Source organism: Euprymna scolopes, chromosome 2 (genome assembly GCF_053919585.1).
Source record: "Euprymna scolopes isolate OS-2025 chromosome 2, ASM5391958v1, whole genome shotgun sequence".
NCBI classification, from domain to species: domain Eukaryota; kingdom Metazoa; phylum Mollusca; class Cephalopoda; order Sepiida; family Sepiolidae; genus Euprymna; species Euprymna scolopes.
In genome coordinates this window covers 130,288,132-130,311,813 of record NC_136483.1, presented here as the reverse complement: position 1 = coordinate 130,311,813, position 23,682 = coordinate 130,288,132, and the positions used below count along the sequence as shown (strand labels likewise).

At 39.4% G+C, this 23,682-nt stretch overlaps 1 long non-coding RNA gene across 1 annotated transcript in view; it reads right to left on the bottom strand.

The window, feature by feature from the left end:
• The window catches only part of LOC145296087 (uncharacterized), a 103,455-nt gene extending 80,862 nt beyond the window's left edge, over positions 1–22,593 (bottom strand). Inside the window, exon 1 of the long non-coding RNA XR_013869959.1 lies at positions 22,365–22,593. This is a non-coding gene — a long non-coding RNA (uncharacterized LOC145296087). The remainder of the gene's footprint in view (positions 1–22,364) is intronic.
• Positions 22,594–23,682: the final 1,089 nt, after the last annotated feature.

Genomic DNA, 23,682 nt, shown 5'->3' with positions numbered 1-23,682 from the left:
TATCTCTCCGGTCGTCATGACAACGACAGTACTTCCCCCAATTATTATCCAATGAAACTGGAGATACAGGGAGGCTTGTTCATCAGCATCTCATACCCCTATTCTACTACCAATTCTCATGCTCAATAGTAGCAGCAGTCGCAGCAAACCCAGCAAAAAAAGAGCGCACTTCTCTTTTTAATTTTATTTTAGTGCCCTAGACCTCAAAAAAAAAAAAAAAAAAAAGAAGAAGAAGAAACGCTCCATACGTAATTGCCCAATTCACTCCCCCCCCCCCCCGTTTTAGAAGACGCGACCCCAGACTTTTCTTCTTAGTGTGGATTGGGTTGATAGAAAGTACATTTGAATTACAGGATTTATGGGATATACCTACCCCCCAACGAAGATAATTAATATGACACAAGGTCGAGTTTAATGAATGAGAGGGCAACTCATAAGTTTATAACGAAAAGGATCAACTACTTGGGGAAAAGATCTGCTGAGACTGTATCAATTTCTTTCTTTCTTTTTTTGTCTTTTTTCTTTTTTTTATTCGTACAACACTAGAAGACGTTATTATTTAACTGGGCTACCCCCCTCACAAGGACAATTATGACAAGGATCACGATTATGTCGAGGGATGGCATCACACAGCATGGACACTCACACAATTATTACCTCAGTCCCTTCGTATGAATCTGTCACAGCTCCATCATTATTTTATTCATAAAAGGTCAGAGAATTATCCAATTCAATTTTCAAAATCCATTCAACATAAAATATATTTTATAAGGAACACAAAAAAAATGGTTCAATGACAAGTGAAATTAATTCCACGAACAGAATGGTTTTGCACCACGTTTATCTCTCCTTACGATGATTCAAATCAATATATAATCATACTAAACCTCGTGGCTAGAATCCTTATTCTAATTTTCATCAACATCCATTAAATGATTTTGATTTTAGAAAATGTCTAAAATTTAAGGATTAGGATTTGAAGAAGAAATCGAAATTCAAATATTCTTGCTTAACTCATATCCAATGACTATGAATCAAATTCTATGGAAATACTGTCGTTTAGGCGGTCGGGTTTCGATCCTGGCTTGAGGTAGTTGCCTGTCTAACTGCACTAATGAGCTGTGATACAGCGAAACAGTACTGTATGTGGATGACTATAATCACGGCCACCGAGAATAAGTGGTGGTGGTACTATAATGCTCCCTTTCTTGGGTTGAGCATATTAGGAAGTGATATACAAACTGCCATTAGCGTATTAAGCGATGTTCTTTGTGTAAGCAAATCGAGCTTAGGCATTTGGACGATGTCAAAACATCGTTAATTCACTACCCGCACAGCAGCAGCCATATAGCGTAATGGTAAAAAGCTTTGACTGTCGTTTGGGCGGTTGGGTTTCGATCCTGGCTTGAGGTAAAGTTGCCTGTCTAGCACTGATGAGCTGTGATACAGCAAAACAATATTGTATGTGGATGACTATATATATATATATAGAGAGAGAGAGAGAAGGTGGTAAGTCCGCCTGAAAACTCCAAAGAAAATGTAACTTGTTGAATATTTATTAATTTTTAAATTTTCATAAAGATCGCATAAATATCTGAATTTTTATGAGCGGCACCCAATCCCTTTTACTCTTTTGCATAAAATTAAATCAAAGTAAATATAGCCCACATTTGGACATTCTACAGCTCATAGCTGTGTTCCAAAATTCATAACGACTTATTAATTAACTTCGGAGTGAATCCTATATACATATAATAGATATATGTACAAATGTTCGAATGTAACGTCATGATGAAAAACATTTGACGGAATTAAGCTTGAGCAAAATTAACGCACATAGGCAGTAACATTTTTTTTTTTTTTTCGGCAACATTTAATGTAAATGATACATATGAGATTAAGTTTAATAACAACAAATGTAAAATAATTATTTTGCATAATACTGCTGAAACCATTTAGCTAAACTGACATGAAAATCGAGACAAACTTATCCAACCGAACACAAGCAGTCCATCAACTTAAGGTTCTTTGAACCATCTATCCATTAGAAGCTCAACTGACTAACTCAGCCCTGCGGGAATATATATATATATATATATATATATATATATATATATATATATATATATATATATATATATATATATATATATATACTAGAAAAAGTACCCGTCGTTGACTAGGTTCAAAAACAGCCTACAGAAAATGGACTGTGATTTATGAAAGTACTAGCGAGGGGTACCCGGCGTTGCCCGGGTGTTTGTAGGTGTGTGTGAAAAAAAAAAAAAACAGGTCCCCATGAAAAAAAAAAGCCTTGACGACGCGCAGTTGGAAAATAGTAAAATGTGAAAAAAAAACAGGTGCGCGTTTTTGATTGACGTGACAGTTAGCATTTTGTGCTGGACAGTTTTTAATGAGGTCAATTAAAACCCCGCTCCCTCGTCGAAATGAAAGCTACCGTCTGATATGACGAAGTCGACATTGACCAAACGTTACTTAGCTCTCTAGAGACCACTGGCTCTGGGCCTGTGGGTATTTATTTACTCCCCCACCGAGCAAATTAGGCACAAGGCCAATTTTTAATGTGAGGAGTGAAGGCAGGGGGAAAGGAAAAAGGGGACCAGCTCCCGAGAGGTGGGAAATGGGAGCTGGTTAAAGGTCAGGTATGTGGGGTTGCCCCCACATCTGGTCTTTGCTTGCAGTATCTGTCGGAACAGATACTACACTTTGAGATATTAAATCTTTTATTCATGTTAAAAATACAGTCAAAATCAACGATGAACAAAAAACTTAGGCACATGGCCAACTCAAAAGGGGGGATTGTGGGGGTCGTTGGTCATCCTTGTCACTCCAGTACTAAACAAAATCAAAAGTTTCTCCCAGCTAGTATCTTCTTTCACCATAATACCGCATTCATCCTTTGTACTGGGGGACGTCCTACTTAACTCCCAGTTTTTAAAACATTTTTTATTGACATGTAAAAACAAAAAAGATAAAAATATAATGGTACAATAATTCATTTGTGTCGAGGGCGGGAAGAAAAAACAAAAGGTGATTAGTAGGACCCTCCTTACGCTATCTTGTTTATAGACTGCCTGTTCTACTAGGTTTGTAAAAGAAACCTCACTTCTGCAGGTCATTCTCTAGGTGGGGATGCCTTCTAAATGGGGGTGAATGGAGAAAAGAAAATTTTGTGGGTAAGGGATGGGGGTTAGTTTGTATTTCTTTCTCTCCAAGATGGGTAAAATTTAGAGGAAGGGGTTAAAACAAAAATTGCAGGTAAGAGGGGATGGGGATCTTGGAGGCTTCCTAATCGGGGAGGGATGGAACACACATTCAGCTAGCTAAAACGCTACTTGTTTAATTTTACTTTACAGAACTACGCGTTCCACACCTAGGCGGGGAACACATATTCAAATTTGGCTCCTCTTCGTACACACAGACTTGCCACATGTATCCATCTTCTGTCGAATGCTGCGCGATGCAGCCTTCTTTTATCACATCTGTTCTTCACCCGTAGTTGGTGTTTAAATAAAGCGATCAGATCTTGATCAGAAAAAGACAACACCCCCCGGCAACCTTGCAAACGCGACGCCCAAATCACCATTCCCGCCACGGCCAGGATCGTAACGTAGACCATTTGTCTTTCCCGGTCCCACGGCGGCCTCACGTTGTCCACAACATTGGATACGGTAATTGGGCAAGGATGCTCAGGATCGATGCGAGCCGTCACTTCGCTGACATACAACCAGTACTGGCAGAGTTTGCGGCAATCGAAGAAAGCGTGATCAGTAGTTTCTACGGCCGTTGTCCCACAACGGGGACAATCAGGCGACTCCAAAAACCCGGAACTGCATTGTATGTTGTTGAGTGGAAGTGCATTTCGGCCCAATCGCCAGGTCAGAGAGAACTCCGAATTGTTCAGATGACTCGAACCTGGCGCCCAGCTCCACGCGGAGCAGATCTCACTCTACTGCCAACCCAAACGCGCACATAGGAGTTCCCTACGGGTAGCAGTCACAAGGTCACTGGACCTTGGTAGTCATTTTAACGTGGCTCGGCACTCTTTCATGTAGGCCGATTCTCCCCGCGACCTGCGACGGCTGTCGATGGAAGGGTCGGGGAAGGCGGCAGTAACCACGGGGTGCCACGGCTGGTCATCTTGCATATAGTGGCTCAGGAAGGCCAGCCTCTCGGCGTCTCAATGACACTTCAAGTCTGGCATTCCCAAACCTTCCTCACACGGACGTTGGAAGCAGACCTGTCTGCTCACCCAGTGTCTTCCTCTGTCCCAAAGGAGCGAGGACAAGAGTTTGACAAGAGCTTTTAGGTGTTGTGCAGGCAGGGGAAGTAGGGCCAGCCGGTAAAGAATGAGAGGAAAGATGTAAGTGGCGCACGCCTCAGCTGTACCCTTTAAGGAAAGTTTCCTAGGAAGCCACGAATTGACTGCAGCCTCCACCTTTGACCGTACCTCCAATCAATTCTTGTCAAGCTGGAGACCTGGTCTGAACCACACGCCGAGGATCCGAACCAGGCCATCTGTCCAGCTGAAGGGCGCCGGGAGGTTTGCGTTGCCACTCCAGGCGCCCAACCGCAGTCCTACCGACTTGCTGCGGTTTATCTTGCCTCCCCATGTCTCAGTTTGCGGAGCAGAGGCTCCAAAGCCAGGACATAAAGCAGGGGCGACAGCGGACAACCCTGACGAACCGACCGAGAGATAAAGGGTTTCGAGCGCTTTCCGTTGACTTGCACGACAGCCATGGGCTGTTGATACATTACGGAGATCCACTTGCAAAAGTCCGGTTTAAAACCGGCGGCCTCTAAGACAGATGCCAGGAAACGATGGTCGACCCTATCGAAAGCTTTGGACTGATCTAAGTTGATCAGCGCGGCTTCCGTGTTGTCATCTATTCCCCCCTCTAGGATCGTGTGGATCAGGTGCAAATTGTTCTGAATCGATCTCCCCTTCACAGCGTAGTTCTGTTCCGGTTCAACCGACTCGTCGATAACAACCTGCAGCCGATTCGACAGGACCTTGGCCAAAATCTTCAACTCTGTTTAGCAGAGTTATGGGCCTGTAGTCGTCTAACTCTTCCCCTCCATGCCCGTCACCTTTCTTCAGCAATGTGATCACTCCCTTGGTTACCTGCCCTGGGATGGATCCCTGAGCAAACCAATGGTTGAACATATCCGTCAGAAGAGGCAGAAACATGGGCGACAGCCTCAAGTACAGTTCGTATGGTAGACCATCAAGTCCTGGCGATCTGTCACAGCTGACCTGCTTCAGCGCAGTAAAGACCTCTCGCTCCGTCACCCGGCCCTCGCAACTAGCCGTACTAGCCGCCTTGAGGCGGGGAGAGTCGGCCAAATAGTCGCTAAACTCAAGGACCGGAAGATCAGGCTGCTGCGTAAAATGCTCCTCGAAATGTTCTCGAAACCCCTCGCAGATCTCCCGAGTCGATTCCAGGGTGCGTCCATCTGGATGTCTGACTTTCATAATGTATTTGTCCGAGCCACGCCTAGAAACCTCACGGCGCACGTCTGCATCAGAATTGACTGCTTCGTTGCCTACCTTTCTATGCCTACCTCTAACTACTTGGCCTTCATAATGTTCTCTAGTCTCTCGTAGAAGGTCCTGCTTAACTAGTTCCTGACTAACCCTATCACCCTCCCCCGTAGCCCGGGCTAGTTTCTGCTCTAGCTGCTTCTTCGTCTTGGCCTTATCTAGTGCGAGGCGCTGGGCATACTTGACGGAGAAGCTTCTTATCTTGGCTTTGAGACCTAACCACCACTTACTCCCGGTAACCGCCCCCACTAGTGCCTTTTTAATCAATTCTCTTAACTGATCTCGGAAGTCTTGTATCTCCAGAAGGGAGGTGTTTAACTTCCAGTACCTCGCTAACTTAGGCCTATTTCCTAGCTTCAGCCAGGCCATAACTAATTTATGGTCCATCTGGCCTAGCCAAGTGAACGTGGGACAGGATAGGAAGTCTACTTTGCCTCTCCTAACAAACATCCTGTCCAAATAGGTATTTGAATAGGAGGAAACGCTATTGGTTCACGTCCACATGTCCTGCCCTGGATGCTCGACCCGAAACCTGTCGACCAGTCCGCATCTAGCCATCAGATCAGTCAGGCTGGACTCGCACCTCTCCGACCCTCTAGCTTCGCCTCCTACCTTATCTATGTCGGGGTCTAAGATGGCATTCCAATCCCCCATTAGCACTACCCGCTTCCGACAATCTACAAACGCGTCAAGCTGACTGAAGAATGAGACCCTCTCACGAGCGGTGCTGGGCGCATGAACCGCAATCACCCGAAACACAGAATCTTTTACGGCAACATCTGCCACGACCAGCCTGCCCTCTGCATCCCTATGGACAACGTCGACCGTCGTAGAAAGGGTATGTTTAACTAGTAAGGAGACTCCCTTCCCCCGTGGGCTGCCATATGCTGAGAAAACCTCAAAGTCTCGGGCCAGCACCTGACAGTCCACAGAAGAAACGAAATGTGTCTCCTGAATCGCAACCACATCCACTCCCAGGGACAAGAGGTTGTGCCGGAGGCGAGCCACCTGGCCCGATGATCTCAAGCCCCTCGCATTCAGACTAGCCAAATTCAAAGCCATGGTACCTACCTTAAGGTGTGTTACACTCAGCTCCGAAGTCAGCTGGGGAAAGGACACCGACGTTGTGTGCAATGCTCAAGGTGGTTAGGTTTTTCATGTCCTGACCTTCTCTCACAATGCCGCCGATATCCAAAGGGTAAGTCAATTTAAGGGCCCTATAGAGTGACGGATGGACCAACACTGGGACTCTTCCCTTGCATTGTTTTGCGAGTTCCTCAAGGGAAGGGTTATTTTCCCTAATCAGTTCAATTCCCGGACCAGCTCCTTCAGCGGCCTCCAGCATTGTCCACACGTTGGTCTTGCAGGCTTCAGGAAGCCTGACGAAAGTTGTTAGCCGTGGGGCGTCCAGGAAATTAGAGGGGACATTAACGTCTTTTCCCCCTATCTGTTGGCAGTCCAGCAGAGGTTTTAAATTTTTTCTCTGCCGGTGTGGTAAGTCCATTGCCACAGACAAGGGGTCTACAAAACAAAGTTCCTCCCTCGTTTCAAGGGCGAGGATCCCTGTTGGAGTGAGTCCGTAAGTGGGAGAATCTGAAGGGACTCTCCTCCTCCCAGGTTCATTCTTTTCTTTCTGGGATGGCGGCTCAATTTGCATTGGTGTGGGGACGAGTGTCTGTGTGGTGTCTGGTGTTGGTGCGGTGTCTAGTGTTGGTGCAGTATGTGGTTTGGGGGTGGAAGTTGGTTGTGTTGTTGTTAGAGGTGGTGCATGCTCACAGGGGAGTGGGGGCTGCCTTTTCTTCCCCTTTCCTTTTTTTGCTTTTCTTTTTTATTCTTTTGAATGAACCGGGGAGTGGTGAGGTTGAGTTCCTCTCCCTCTCGCTAGCAGATTCATCCTCAGAGGAGTGTTTTCTTCGCTTGGTCCCCATCTCAATTGGTGTGGGGACCGTTGGTTGTTGCTGCTCCTCTAATTACTGTTTCTCTGGTTGATGCTCTTGCTGTTCTGGTTGCTGCAGCCATTTTTGTTGCTGCTGCTTCTGTTCTGGCTGTTGCTGCTGCTGCTTTGGCTGCTGCAGTTTTTGTTGTTGCCACTGTTTTTGTGGCATTGGTTGTGGAATTGGCCGTGGCAGCTAATGTTGTTGCTGCGGTTGGTTCAATGGCTGGTTTGGCTGCTGCTGCTGCTGTCTGCTGCCGTGGCTGCTGCTGCGGCTGTTGTGGAGGCTGCTGTTGTTGTTGCTGCCTCGGTTGTTGGGTTGGTGGTGGGACGGTGGCAGATGGGATTGTGGGCTTCTGTTTCCGCCTCATTACCATGATCCATTCCTCCCCCTTGGCCTACTGCGTGGTTTTGTGTTTCCTCGGTGCTGGTGTTGGTGCTCCGGTTGCAGGAGTTGTGACAGCCTGTTTGGACACTGGTGCTGTCTCAGAGGTTGGGACCGCCTTTAGTGTCACTTGAGTAGGAGTTGACCTTTGAGGGCAGCTCTTGGCCATGTGACCATGCTTTTGGCAGAACCAGCAGTGCAGACGATGCCCCTCCACCACTACCGTCATAGTTGCCTCCTTAAATGTCAGCTGTGCTGGTATCGCCTGGAAGCCTTCTTTCTTTAGCCTCATGGCCACAGTGTAGCTGCCCAAGTGCATGCCGGTTTTCGACCGCACTGGGGTTATTTTTTCCACCTCGCCGAACTGTGTGAAGAAGGATCCCAGGATTTCTGCTGATATTTGCATAGGTACATTGAATACCTGCACCCGGGTCCTTGTCCTGCCCTGGTATTCGGGCTTTAGTTTTATTCTCCCATACTTAATTTCCTGTAGGGAGAGTCTCTCCACATCTTCCTTGGTGGGTAGGAGGATGTCTCACATGGCGTAGCTCCTCTGGTACAGGTATAGTACTGGGATGTTTAGCTTGTGTAGGAGCCCTGCCATGTCTTCCTTTTTCATCCCTAGGAGGCGGTTTTCCGGCATATCCGAGATGATGAGGGAGAGGACTCTGTCTTCGATTGCCTCCCAAGCGCCTGGCACTGGTTTAATTTCTGCCCCCTCTATGTATTGTCTGTACTTGGTCAAGTACAAGTCTCTATACTCTTGAGGGGACAGTTGCTTCTCTACAGTCTTCCCCCATGCCGACCCTCTTGTTGGTGTTGGATCTTTGATGAGGTTGGACTGTTTTTGCTGTTCCTTTGCGGAAGGGTTGCTATTTTGAGGGGCATTTCCCTTTCCGCTTTCCTTTGGGACCGACTCTCCTTGCTCTATGCTTCTTCCAGGAAATGCCTCCCTTTTTGGGGAGTCGGCCTCCTGGGGAGCATTGTCCCCTTTATTGTCCTTGGGAGCTTTTGCCCCTTTTGTTTTGGAGAGGTCTAGGCTGTATGACCCCTCGTTTTCTTGATTTGCTCCCCTTTTGGGGCAGTAGCTCTCCTGGGGAGCACTGTCTTCCTTATCGTCCTTTGGAGCTACTGCCTCTTGATTATCTGTAACGTGCATCCAGGAGATAAGCGCCCGCGTGTTTGCGTGTTGTGTGGGTACGTGGGAGAGACGGATGAGGGGAAAAAGACTTACCTCGAGACCAGCTCAGCGTTACCGACCAAAAATAGAAAAGAGGATCAAGATAGCGACCGCCGTCTTTTGTAAAGTATGATGTCTCGCAAAGTCACACGAATTCTCGGAATATGCAAATTTAGCCGGCCTAGAACGACGATAAAAGCGGGTGAGGGGAAAGACGTGGGGGAGTGACGATTGAGTTGGCTGGGGAATCGTGTGGCTGTTGCTTCTTGTGCCGTGTTGAGGATATCTTACCGTGTTAAAGAGAGAGTCGGGCGCCATCTTGAATTTTTCCTTACATTTTTTTCTTACATTATCAGAGCGGGATGCCCCGTCCAACATTATTTTTTCTCCCCTTTGTGGAGAGTCGCCCTCTTGCGGAGCTGCTGGTGAGTTTTCTTCCTTCTGGGGGGCGTCCTTCGGTTTAGTGTCCGGGCGGTATGCCCCGTTGCTTTTTGCTCCCCCTGTTGGGGAGTCATCTTCTTGGGGAGCAGTTTTTCTTGTGGTAGCCCCCTGGCTGGGGGTATCTGTATTGGTGGTCCCCGGGCTGGGGGTGTCCATTTTTGAAAAAAGCTCTCTCTTCCCTGTATTAAAATTCACCAAAATGAGTGACGTGGAGTCGGCGTCCAAAGTGGGGAGCCGACTTTGGCGCCAAAAAGAAGTGGCGCCAAAAGGGGAGATAGAACTGAGAGAGGGAGTGGGAAGTTAGTGGAGGGAAGAGAGAGTGTTTCCGATCCTCCCTCGCGGGAAGGTCGTAAATTATCAGCTCGGATCCCCCCGTGAGGGAGGAGAGCAGAGAAAGACAGACCAAGTGGGGGTGCGGACAGAACGCTACCCAACAAGCTTGTCAGGTGTTCCGGGCACGAGAATGTGTCGCCAGAACAGCACTGCCTAGCGCTGTGTATGTATCAGAGAATAGATACTACACTTTGATCTTGACCAAAAGGCCAAGGAAAAAAAAAAAAAAAGATACTACACTTTGATCTTGTCGCCCGGGCCCCCGGAGGGCGGGTTTTGCTTTTTGCTTATACCGAAAACCGAATGTAACGCGTGCCGATGCGGGGGAAATGTCGAATAATTAACGTTTGAAAGTCAATAAAATTAAATAGACAGGCGAGCTCCGTTAATTTATAGACGATATAAAAAGTTTTAAGAAGTTGTGAACCGAGCGAGCGCTTCTCTGAAAGAAGCCTTTTGTGGACATCGAGGAAAAGCGTACATACATACATTTTCGCTTTTATATATATATAGATGATAGGTTATGAAAAGGAAGGGTTGTAAAGAGATAGCTTCGAATTTGGGGGTATCAAAACAAAAGCAAAATATGATGAAAGTAAAAATAGATAAACCCCATAATTTGTTATACCATACCTGTTCATACGGAAACATTTATTACAATATTGTGTGGATCTATATTAAAAAACCTTGTTAAACTTTGTGACATATTTCCATTCTATGGAGGTCAGGCGCGAACGAACACCCCATAATTTTATTTTACTATATTTCTTCGAACTGAAACATAATTATCAAAGTATACTTACACAGATAGATATGAAAAGTCTTTATTAAAGTTTGTGCCTATTTCCATTCTATGGAGGCCATGCGCGAACGCAGACCCCACAATTTTATTATACCATCCCTATTTAGTTAAAACATACTTATCAAAGTATTCTTATGTACATCTATATTAAAAGCACTTGTAAACGTTTTTTTTTTAATTTTAAATTTTTTATTTCCATACTTTGTGGACCAGGCACGAATGCAGACCCCACAGTCTTAATGAACCACCGTTCTGCCAGATCAAACATACCCATTCCTGTGTCTCGATACATCTTCTATCATTATATGTAATCAGTTTTTTAAAATAGTCAACTATATAGGAGCCTATTTGTGACTAGACACACACACACACACACACACACACACACACACACACACACACACACACACACACACACACACACACATTCAGCTTTATATTATAGATATGCGAGCATGAAAAGTAATATGGTTAAGCTTAAACATGGAAAAGTAAAGGACTAGTTGTTAAAACTGGAGAAGAAAAGGACAAGATAGTCTAGTAAAAAATATAATAAATTTATAACTTAAAAATTGCAGCATTAAGCATTTTTTTTTAAAATTCAATTTATAACATTATGTAATCAATTCTTAATGCTGCAATATTTTAAGCTATAAATCTATTTTATTTTTTATTAGAATATCTTGTCTTTTTCTTTTCCAGTTTTGATAACTAGTGCTTTACTTTTCCATGTTTAAGCTTAACCATATTACTTTTCATGCTCTCTTTTTTCTATTGTAATACATGATGTTACCAGACTTCCAATAAATTCACTTGTTCTTTGTCTAATTTGAGTCTTATTTTTTTTTGCCCCATAAACACGTATGTAATAACAATATACAGCACTCGTCTGCTTTCAATAAAATTCCCTTAATTATCTCCCTTTCATGCTTTCATTCTCTCTGTCTCACTTGTTACTTCTCTTTTCGAATTAGTAGCAACAGTAGTCACTGAAACCACGTGGTTGCTACGAAAACCAGTCATAAAAAAGCGTTGCTCACGCTATTTTTACGATTTTGAACACAAGAAAATTCATCATAACTTTGGTTTTACCGAACGAAAATTGAAAAAAAGATGATCTATAAACTGCAATAATTGCTTGAAATTTGGTCGAAAAATGAGTGAGCGGTGAAGATTTAAAGCAGTTCTAAATGACTAAAACTGGCACTTAACTATATATTCAAACACTACTGTGTTTTATATATATATATATATATATATATATATATATATATATATATACTAATATATATATATATATATATTAGTGGCCTGGCAAGGCCACAGGAAGACACCGCAAGCCAAAAAACCCTGGGCAAAATTCATTCCAAAGAAACAAAACTTGCTTGCCGGGACACTATATATACCAACGTAGACAAATTTGGGCATATTTTAAAGGTTTGAAACTATAGGTCCTTTAACTAATTGTCAAAAAACTTTAACCATAGAAGAGTATTATAATCTTAAAAAAGCCTGCAAATTTTCATGTAGTTTCATCTACTAAAACTAAAGATATGAGCATTTCAATATTCAATTTGGCTATCAATGCGTGTGTGTGTGTGTGTGTGTGTGTGTGTGTGTGTGTGTGTGTGTGTGTGTGTGTGAGAAAGAGAAGGAGAGAGAAAGAAAAAGAAAGAAAGAAAGACTTTTCATTTAGAGTAGACAACACCACCTGTCTACCTGTAAATAATGGTGTTTTATCATTGGACATAAACACACACTGACAAAGTGATCTCGTATCTGGAATGGACATTAATTTTTTCTAGAATTTTAAACATTTTTACTTCTCAGCATGAATTTCCGTTTAAAGAGACGATAAAAATTTCAATTTTAGAAATCAAATTTGAGGTGATTAAATCCCAAGCCAAATATTACCTCCATTACCGGCCTGTCCTCTACCATTGTAAAAATGCACCTAACTAAAAACGCATTATTGTGCATGTTTGCAACCTGTTTGATGTGTACTGCGCATAAAACACGAGGAGTTTGCAACTCGAAAAGGATTGTTTTGGCAGCGTTGTTTGTTCTTTTCTTCATAAATCAATCGTTACACACAGAAACGAAGTTTACGATTCCGAATCTCTTTTTTGTTTCTTTAATTTAACAAGAACCCTAACCCGTCTCTTAAGCGGAATGGATGAAAATAGTTTCCTAAACTTTCGGCAAAGAGAATGTCTTCTCAACTTGCAGGGCAAAACAAACACTTGCAAATTGAATATTAATTTTCCCTTTTTTATTTACAACTTTCAAAATTTATTTCATACATCAAAACTGAGGCTAACATTTTCTAAATTACAAACCCGTCATTAATACCATGAGGTGACTCGGCCATGACATATGACGCTTGCCTTAGTTGCTTTGCGGAAACTGAAATTATACACGGGATGTTAATTGTTATTCAATAATTTCTTTTTTTATTTACGCAAAGAATTTTTTCTATTGTAGCATCTTCGAAAATAAAAACAACAACAACAAAAACAAAAACAGCAATAACAAACCTTTAATGTTTTCCGGTGAAAACTGATTTTATTTTTTTTCTGCATTTGTAAATTAATTAACCTCTCAAATTTGTAAAACCAAATTGTAGCATACAAAAAAACTAAATCCAAAATGGTTAATGTCTGGAGAGATTAAATCCAGATACTAAAACAATGAATCTTTGACAATCAGGGGATTTAAAGTTGTATTTGTAGCTTAAATATTGAAGTAGTACAAATGCCACCCACAGAATAAAATTAACAATTCTTTCTGCAATTCAGCTATATTAAGCAAACTCCAGTATATGCTTGACTTGTCCACCAAGTTTTAGTCAGGAATATCCAACAGTTTTTTTTATGTAAGTTCAGAAAAGGCACGAAGACCTTTATTTTTCGGTTTTCTTACGCCATCTTTGAATGGGATTATTAAAAAAATTGAGATTTATCAGATTGTCGTGACTAATACCAGTAGTTCATGTGCTACGATATTCCCTGCTTGATTTTTCGTTGGAAGATACTATTATCTTAGTAGCCAACAGCCTCTCTCAAGAATGGCGAAAAAATATTATGCTTTGTTAGTATTTGCACTAATATTCATATAAATTGATTAAATTAAGTTCATAATTTTTTTTTTTTATATAAAAAAATATTATCATTTCCGAAAACCTAAATAAAAAAACATCTAATTTTTATTTTTTATTTACAGTGAAGGATTTCTTTTCAAATTTATTTCAGTTGGGAGGGGTTGTCTGACTTGCTTTCTAATGTTTTTTTTTAGCAGAAAAGGACTAAACTATCGTAAGCAAAAAATAAAAAATTGAAAAAGAAAAGGCGTCGCTCACACAAAGAAATAAGAAAGCAAGAAAACGTCTCAAACTAGAAAGTTTTAAAAATAAAGAGAAAACGTATAAATCGGTACAGAACGCGTCTGTTTTCATGAAAAAAAGGGTAAAAACAAAAAGAAATAAAATGTTATGGAAACCAATTTATGTTCTCTTCCTTTATTCGTCTGGCAGACTTTTATGTGACGGAATGAATACATATTTATACATGTATACATATTATAGAGTCAAGGACGCGTCTATTTCTCTGAAAACATATTTTGAGACAATGTAGGTATCACGAATCAGTTCATTAAAACGATTGCGTTTTCATTTTCAAAGTATTAGATCTGCACTCATTAGCCCACAAGTGTTTTGAAAAGCATATGGCGCAACAGGGGTTTGATGTAAAATCACAGTTGGATTGAATTTCTTGTTGCAACTTTGCATTTTACATCCTCATTCGGAGTGCTCTCTTTCATGTGAGCAAAGCGAGTTGATTATTGCAGTCTTCTGATGCCACGATCAACATTATCAAACTTGTACTTTGCTTCAAAATTATCGTTAAAATCTTCTATTGCTTCTTCTATTGCAACAATGCGTGAAATGGCTGATGAAAATGATTAAAGGTTTGTATTGCGATATCGCAAAAATAAAGCTTATGTGAATACGAGTCCTCCAAGAAAGTTCAAATCCCTGAAGAAGACGAAGGAGAAGAGGAACAACAACAACAACAACAACAACAACAACAACAACTTATTACTACCACCACCACCATAACCACCACTACACCATAACTATTATTAATTATTATTTTAAATGTTAAGGAAATACTTAAATGCTGAGACTAATATACATGAGTAGTAGACGCTAGCCGGACATATAGAATCTGTTACAGAAGTGAACCACAAAAACAGCGCCACATGGAATCAAGAAAATTGAAACTGTATAATTGTAAATTACCCCCCCCCCCATCCTAAAAACCTGTCGAACCAGTTAACTTTTTGGGGGTATACGAGGGAGGGTTAACTTAAAATTATACGGCTCCCATCACAACAGGTACAGCTTCGACTTTCTTTAACTTCCACAATCTTTTTATCTCCCTTTTCAAGTTTTAGTACTTTTCGGCCTTCTCTCTTACACCCTCCCCCCACATTCACATCAGCTAGTACTGCCATATTATGTACTGCTTGATAATTGCCCTGTTTCCCTTGTTTCTAAGAAGATTAAATCTGGCCTCCTTGCTTAAATCAAATTGTTACATTGGCTATTCATAACCCACAACATTATGCGCTTTCAGTTTTATTGGGTCGATATGGTGTTTCTTTGTATTTTACTTCTGTAACAGTTTCTATATGTACGGCTAACGTCTGTTGCTCTCCGCATTCAAATGTTTTCCTTAATATTTAAAAAAATAATTATTAATAATCATCGTAATATTTAAAAAAAAAAAACAAAGCAACAACAACAAGAAAGAAAAATCCTGCCACATCGTAGAGTTTGCTTTCCCAGCTGACCACAGGATAAATATCAAAGAAAAGGAGAAACGGAGCAAATGCACAGAGCTCGCCAAAGAGCTGAAAGGGATATGGATGATGAAAAAAATCAGATAATACCTATGAGCATTAGGAACGCATCCGAAAAACGTTGGAGAAGGAACAGGAGAAATTGAAATCAGAGGAATTGCTGGAAAGATACAACGAATAACAATAATTAAAACAGTTGAAATATTAAGGAAGACTCTTGAATATGGAAACTAATACATGAGCCACATGCGTGTGCCAGCTGAGCTGCTGCAGAGACAAAACACGAAGGCTACATGGAACCAAAAACAATGAAGCTGTATATATATATATATATATAAGTTCTCCCATTACCCAGTCACTGCACCCCCCCAAAGAATGATGCCAAATAGCCGAGAAGGCTTAAGGAGGATGGAAAGACTGAGGGGGAGATCGCTGACTAGACCTTCGCTGGACAAATACCAAGAGAACTGGTATCTTGGGGAAGCTTATTGCCACTTAAACTTCCGTGGAGACCAATACCCGTGCTAGCGAGAAATCAATGGTAAGCGGCTGTTGCGATAATGCAAATTAATTTGCAAATGTTATCGAAAGAGGTGGAGAGTACTAGAAATCTAGGGAGATTTATTGTCACTCAGTTTCTAGGGAACACCGCGGGTTGTTTTCAAGGAGAGATTCTTTATGACCTGTGTGAAAGCTCCTTGTGGGACAATAATAATAATAAACAATCTACTAATATATAAAAGGAACGTTATCTGTGTGTGTGTGTGTGTGTGTGTGTGTGTGTGTGCTATTTCATTCACTATCAGCTCCTAAACGGCTAGGCCGATAATTTTTTTTTTTAAATTTCACACTTTATTTGCCTGGCAGTATTCTTAGATAGGTTTTATATCAGAACGTCTTCGATAAACGAAAAAATCCAATAAAAGAACAGGCAATTTTGACGTATACAACCTAAAATCACAAGTGCATTTGAGAAGTTTTATTATCGCACAAACAAAGATGGCCAGCATATAAAATAAGTAGAAGCTCTTTGTTATGATACGGGCGCGCTCGAAATGAATACTTTTGCACAATTGAACCATGATACTTGACTTTGCATTTTAAACTTATTAAAGCAAAAATAATATAAAATCAGCAGTAGCTTCTTTACGGTGCAGTGTAAACTACAATGTAATGTGGACTAGGTAACAGCAAGAAGTCATATGTAACTTCCTCCCGATGCACCACGAAAGCAGACAATCAATTGATTGAAAAATGGGCAATTTCTCCGTTTTCAATGACAATAAAACATGAGCGGGTGAAACATTCGTTGATCCTCATTCAATTCCGGGAATTTCAGGTTTCCCCGCTAGTACTTACTAAATACAGAATCAAATACTAATGTTATGCATATTTGCTATCAGGTAGAAAAATATTTAAATTTTAATGAAAAGAAACAAATAATCTGTTTAAGTTTTCAATTTCTCATTTTAACGAATTGATTTCGTAATTGGCTACCGTACGACTGGCTGCCATACGGTCTTCGTGTTTATTTTTTTTTATTATTATTTACTTCAAACTTACTTCACTCTGACGAAGTAGCGCATTTCTCATAATATAAAGAGGAAAAACAACGCTCTTCAATGAGTTTTTATTAGCTTATCTTGACATCTGATTCTACGCACACTAAATGTGGCTGGACACTTTACTACAGTTTCGCTGAATATTCGACCACAACCGCGGAATGCCAATAGGGCTATACAAGCATTTTTATAGGCCAGAGTGCTCTTCCGCTATGGTTCTGGCTCTTCAATCATACTTTTCGACCCTTGTGTCACATCTTCACATCCTGGGAAGGAGATAAATAACTTTTGCCTTTTTTATTATTATTATTATTATTATTATTCATATTTCTCCCTACACAACTTCCCAACCCTATCAACTACGCAAACTCTGACCACTCCGAATCACATTCAGTCGTGAGGCCTCAACTTGGAAGGTTTGTTGGGCGAGGGCGAGAAGTTTTCTTTTTCTTCAATGTGACCTTGAGTCATAGTACTTGTTAGGGTCTAGCATATCTAGTTTGTAAACTTGTTATTTACGAAATGCTTACAGATCAAACTAATCTATAAATATTAAGATTAACAGATTTTCAAATTTCTCATTATACCGATGCTTCTACTGTACTAAAATTGATCTGAGTATTAGTACACGCCAACAATACCGGAAGAAAACTGCAATTTTCGCTAACGTCGAAAGACCTTGACAATGAAAATTAAACTTGTCTGTATCACCTTGAGGAAGTCTCATGGAGATTAAAAAAAAAAAAAATATTAGAAAATATAATTCATTTATTTGAAAAAGAAAATAAAAGTCCCACATCGTGATATCTGACGTCTTAACGTGTTTTCTAATCTATATATATTTCAAGATATTAAGAACTTGAAACATAAGAAAACTTTTACCTAAGTTACTGAATTCAGCATTAAATGGATTCAAAATAAACCGAAAATGACCGAAAATAAAGTAAGCCAAAACCAAATTAAGCCAAAATGAAACAAAACTCAAGCCCAACCCAAACCAACCCAACAGTACTTTCTATATATATATATATATTATTCCTTAATTGGAATTCATTTTTTGATACTTTCGTTTCCCTTTTTCTTTTCTTTGTTTTCTTTGCCATTTTGCGAGTCCCTTTTTATCCCGACTTTAATTTATGTAACCCTATCTATCTGTAATATCGCGTCGAATTAGAAACAATAGACAAGCGTGGACACATCTAAAACAAGAAATATGTATTAGGTTGATTCAAAAGTAATGCTTTTTTTTTACATAAAGTTGAACGTCAAAAAAGGACATTATTTTTGCACTAGCCAATTTATGGATGAACAAAATACTAAGCCTCGCTTCCTGGATTTGTAGCTTTTTTTTTTTTTTTTTTTTTAATAATCTCGGCTGTCCTCGTTATCCTAATTGTAATTTAGAAGATCTGAATGCATTAGATCCGTCCTCGCATTCCAACGAAACGCTTTGTCCGTCTACAAGTATGTTTCTCATGCCTCAGTTAAAAAAAAACAAACAAAACATTTTCATCGTCAAACGCGCAGATTGATCGTTTGATGTCCGATCCCTAATATAGATTTCTTTTATTCGAACAAAAATCTCTTTCTGTTTGTTGATTGGTCATGCTTTAGTTTAAAATAGCATTTTCTTGTTCTGTTATGCTTCAGTTTGAAACAGCATTTTCATGCTTAAGTTTAGAAGCGTATTTCCATTGGTTAATTCTGCTTAATATTAAAGAAGCATTTTCATTGATCTGTCATGTGTACGCGTAAATATAGTATATTATTCGGTCTGTCACGCTTAAGATTTAAATTTTCGTTGATCTGTTATGCTCACGTTCAAAATAGCATCTTCGTTTGTCTGCCAAACTTAAATTTTAAATACATTTCATTGGTCTGTGGCGTTTACGTTTGAAATATCTTTGTTGATCTGTCACTCTTAAAAATATAAATTAGTTAAGATTCTGATTTTTTTTGATGAGGGATGATTGTTTCTATTATCTGGATTAATCAAACTAATATCATCATCTTTAATGCTATTTGCATAACGTTTCGGTTGATGTAACCTCCGGCCTTCTTATACACCTGCAGAAAGTCGGAGGTTACATCGACCGAAACGTTGTGCAAATAACATTCAAAATGAGAACATTAGTTCGATTAATCTAAATAATAGATACAACATCAGTTAATCTGTTATATCTATATTTCGAATAACTTGTCGGTCTGTCATTTTTTAGTTGAAATTAAAATTATCGTTTCTGTTGTGAAATCCATTTTCATTGTTAAACGCGCAGATTGAATATGCGCATCTAAATAATGGTTCTGTTCTTGTGAGATGAATCAGCACTACCCCCACCCCCACACAAACTGAAGATGAAGAGATTGATGGCGATGTTATTAGATACTGTATCTATGGAAACGGGTAGCTGTGAGAGGTTCGGATGCATTATCAGTGCGGTGTTGGAATATAGGCAAGGGCGATAGTGATGAGGATTGAAAGTTGGGATGACAGAAAACTGAATGTCACAATGGTAAGACAGTAGCTGCTGTCTTAATAACGCTGTTAGAACATTCAGCTATAATGGTCATGTTGGTTCCGTGATGGAAAGTCATCTGGTGTCCATGTTCATGGAGAAGAATTCGAAAAATGCCTTCCGTCGTTCAACTTTACACGACTACCTGTAAACAAGCCGCATCCGAGATGATAAACACTTCGAGGAACCATAAGGATTTATGATACGGGATCACTACTAGAAAGAAAAGTACACTTTGTAAACTTTGTAAACAAACTATATATATATATATATATATATATATATATATATATATATATATATATATATATATATATATATATATATATATATAATGTGTGTGTGTATGTGTGGGTAAAATTAAATATATATGTGTGTGTGTGTGTGTGTAAAATTAAATATATATATATATAAAATTAAAAATATTTAAAGTTTACAAATTGAATAATTCTGTAAAGTATAAGCATTAATAGTAATATTCATAGAACAATCATAACCAGATGAAAAAGCTCAATATACGAAATATAGCATTGCTATAAAAATTGAATTTAAACTCTCAACTTAGAATTTACGACAATTTATTATTCGACAAGGAATACAAGTTGAAAAGTTAGAATTTTCCATATTTCAATTGTTTTTTTTCTAATTTTTCCATTTCTAATCTATATGTATTTGAAGTCAGTATTGTCTTTTTACCCTTATAACACCGACTTTTTTCCCATCTTCGGATGAGAAGCATTTAGCTTTAAAATGCCATGGTCTAAAGACATCCCCCCTCATTTTTTTTATGTAATAAAGTTCCTATGTACCTTTACTCCTTATCTTTAAACTTATCACACACACACACACACACACACACACACACACACACACACACACACACACACACACACACACACACACACACACACATATTCAATTATAAGAGCCATGTCACACTCAAAAGCGGAAACAAAAAATTTTTACGTCACATACATACCAGGTTTTTCCAAGTAACGCGCTTGTGTCGTTTAATTTACTTTTCTTTAAAGTAATCATAACGAGGAAGTGTTTTAAACCAAAACGAAACGTTAATGAACTCGCGAATAATAATTTAGGTTAAAGCCAGTGTAACGAGAAACAAAATAAAACTACGAAAGTACTACTGAAACTTCCTTCTGCCCGACAAAATTTTATTCACTTAGATTGGAGATCCTTAATGGAACTTTGATTAAAATAGAGTTTAATTCATATGCATTTATCTCCCCGTGAAGGTAAAGTGAAGTGTATCATATTTTTAATGCGTAAAAAATGCAACTCACCTAAAAAGATACTTGATTGAGAAATAAAAATGCTCCAGTCTAGAAGGATTTTTCTTTATCTAACTGATGACAAAAATATATAAGCCTAATGCCCCCTTATTTACTGATCCCAAAATGCGAAAGGCGTTGCTGCAAAAATAAAGAATGGAATCACGAAATATTTTTTCATATGTTACAATTTATTGTAGTAGAATATCGACATTCGGTCGGTAGTTGTCACTTTTCAAAGGGAGCAGATAGCAGAGCGTCCGCTCACTTCAATCACAAGTTTCGCTTTGTGTTTCCCCAACCCTCCAGTGATCGGTAATATAATTCTGCAATTGATTTTATTAATACATTCCTCAATCGAATACCTCATTCAGTAACGGAATGATTGTATTACGAGAAACAGAGAAATACATCGTGTTATCGATCGGTGATGTAATTGCAAAAATTGTTTCTAAACACATTCCTCAAAGCACATACTCAAAATATGAACAATAAAATGTTTATATCTTTATTTTTGTTTCAACTGTGACATTTTCATGGCAATGGCAGTCGAATTCCAAAATGGGGTATCTGACCACACACACCTGACCCACACCTCATTATCATCTCGATTAAATTTCTTATTTATTATACTGCTTTTTCTGATTAGCCTATGTAATCGCGTTAATCCTAGCCTGAGAATAAGGTAACCGATTTGACGTCCTGTATTTTATTATTGAAATCCACTCAGTTTTTAGATGCGTCATCATATTTTTGTGAGAGGTTTTGTCCGTCGGCCATCCGCCACGCTTAAGTATGTGATCACCTTTGCATCACTAAAAGCGTTAATTAAACCTACGCATATTATTTTAGATTACGTTTAACTATGTAAAAGGATCTGTTCGCCGGTGGCCAGTCTGGTACGCTTAAGCTTCAAATAGAATTTTAGTCGGTCTGTCATGTTTAATCTTAAAATAACAGTTTAGTAAGTGTGTCACATTAGATCTTTATAAGGCATGTTGGTTTGTCACATTTCATCCAGAAATAGAATGTTTGTTAGTCTGTCACGTTTAATCTTGAAACAACATTTTCATACCTAAATTTGTAGACTGAATGGGCGTATCTTAAGACTTGTGTTAAAATATATTTTTACTGTAAAAATAGACTCTGTATAATTTGTTTCAACAATGTTTTAAGCGGGAATAAATCAATCTCGATCTTATATGCATTTGCATACATTAAAAGTTGGTGCTATCATCATCGCATAATATGATGTATGTGCAGAAAAGAAACTCATTAACAAATGTGAATAATTGAAAGAGTTCTAAGCATAATTTTTTAAAATTGCAATGTAAAATTGTTAATTTCAGATGCCGCTAACGACAATTCCCTTTTTAGACGAAAGGCGAATAAATTTGTAGTTTTATATATTTTTAAATACTATATCTTCCATTAAACAACATGACTCCATTTTTTTTTTCAAAAATATTATTTTTGTATCACATGTAATCTTACCTCGAGTAGACACTTCTCGACCTTCGTGCTAACATTGTTCTCGAGCAGTCACTACCTCTCTATATAACATAAAATGTGATGCTTTCATGGCGTTTCTCATGATCTTAGCCGTAGCTAGATTTGCAGCGTGGAACTCACGTTTAAATATAGAGAATGTGGGTGAATCGCCTTCTGATTACGATCTAATTTCGCACTTTAAACATCAGTTTAAAGTCAAAAGTAGGTATGATAGGAGATTTCACTGTTTAAAAGGAGGTGGATACACAGCCTAATTTATAAGTACTTGGACAAATCAAGTTTGAGTATGTGTTCCATGTATAGGCATGGTACACACTGGCCTATGAATTTTATCAAACCCCATCATAGTCCCCAAAGTCTCTTAGCTAGTGGTACAAATGGGTTCCACTTCTTTCGTTGTGTGCTTTCTTTTTTCAGTATTAAAGATCCTCAAAGACGCCAACTCCTAGTAGTTATTTTGTCTTTATTCCGACCTAAAATATGGTACCTATCTAGGAAGACACTACTCATGCTTATGGTCCCAAACCAGTTTCTTTGTAAACCCCTTCTTTCCCACCTAGGTACTAACTTGATTGTTTTCGGCTCTTGAAACAGACTGGAAAACAGTGAGCAGCTCATAATTGAAAATATACTAGGAAAGATCCTATTACCAACACATTTATTTTATTTGGCTATATTTTGTATAATTTGAGCTTGTTTTTAGCTTCCCACCCTCACCACAACCGATAGATTTTGTACATATATCTTTTTCGTAAAAAAGAAAAACGTCCTCCCAATCAGGAATAATGTTACGTAGGGCTGTCCATAGAGTGAATGTGGGATTTTGGTGACTGAAACTAGCTTGGAGAATAGAGACTCATCCCACCTGAGTTCCAATTTTAACCTTGTGCCACATATTATTTTTTTTTAAGAAAGTCATTACTGTTGAAATTTTTGGTAAAATTTTTGGAATAAATAAATCAGTTCTCGTGCTACGATCAAAAGTGTAGTATCTGTTCTAACTTTTATTCATTTCAATCTTCTATGTAATTTCTTTGGTGGTAATCCGAAAAATCAGGCCTCTGGAAAATTCTTTTTCTCTCTCCACTTCTCTATCACTTTCTCTCACACACCTCTTTTGGACATTTTCTTCTATCTTGCTTGGATATTCTTTTACTAGCACCTTTTAGAAAGATAGGCAGCCCACCTTATATCCCAGACAGAACTTTCATGTCCGACTCAGATCCTGATCTCTCAATCCGATTAAATCCGTGCAAGCATGTGGAAGTTCCAGGCTCGAATAAAGCCAGGGACTCTAACT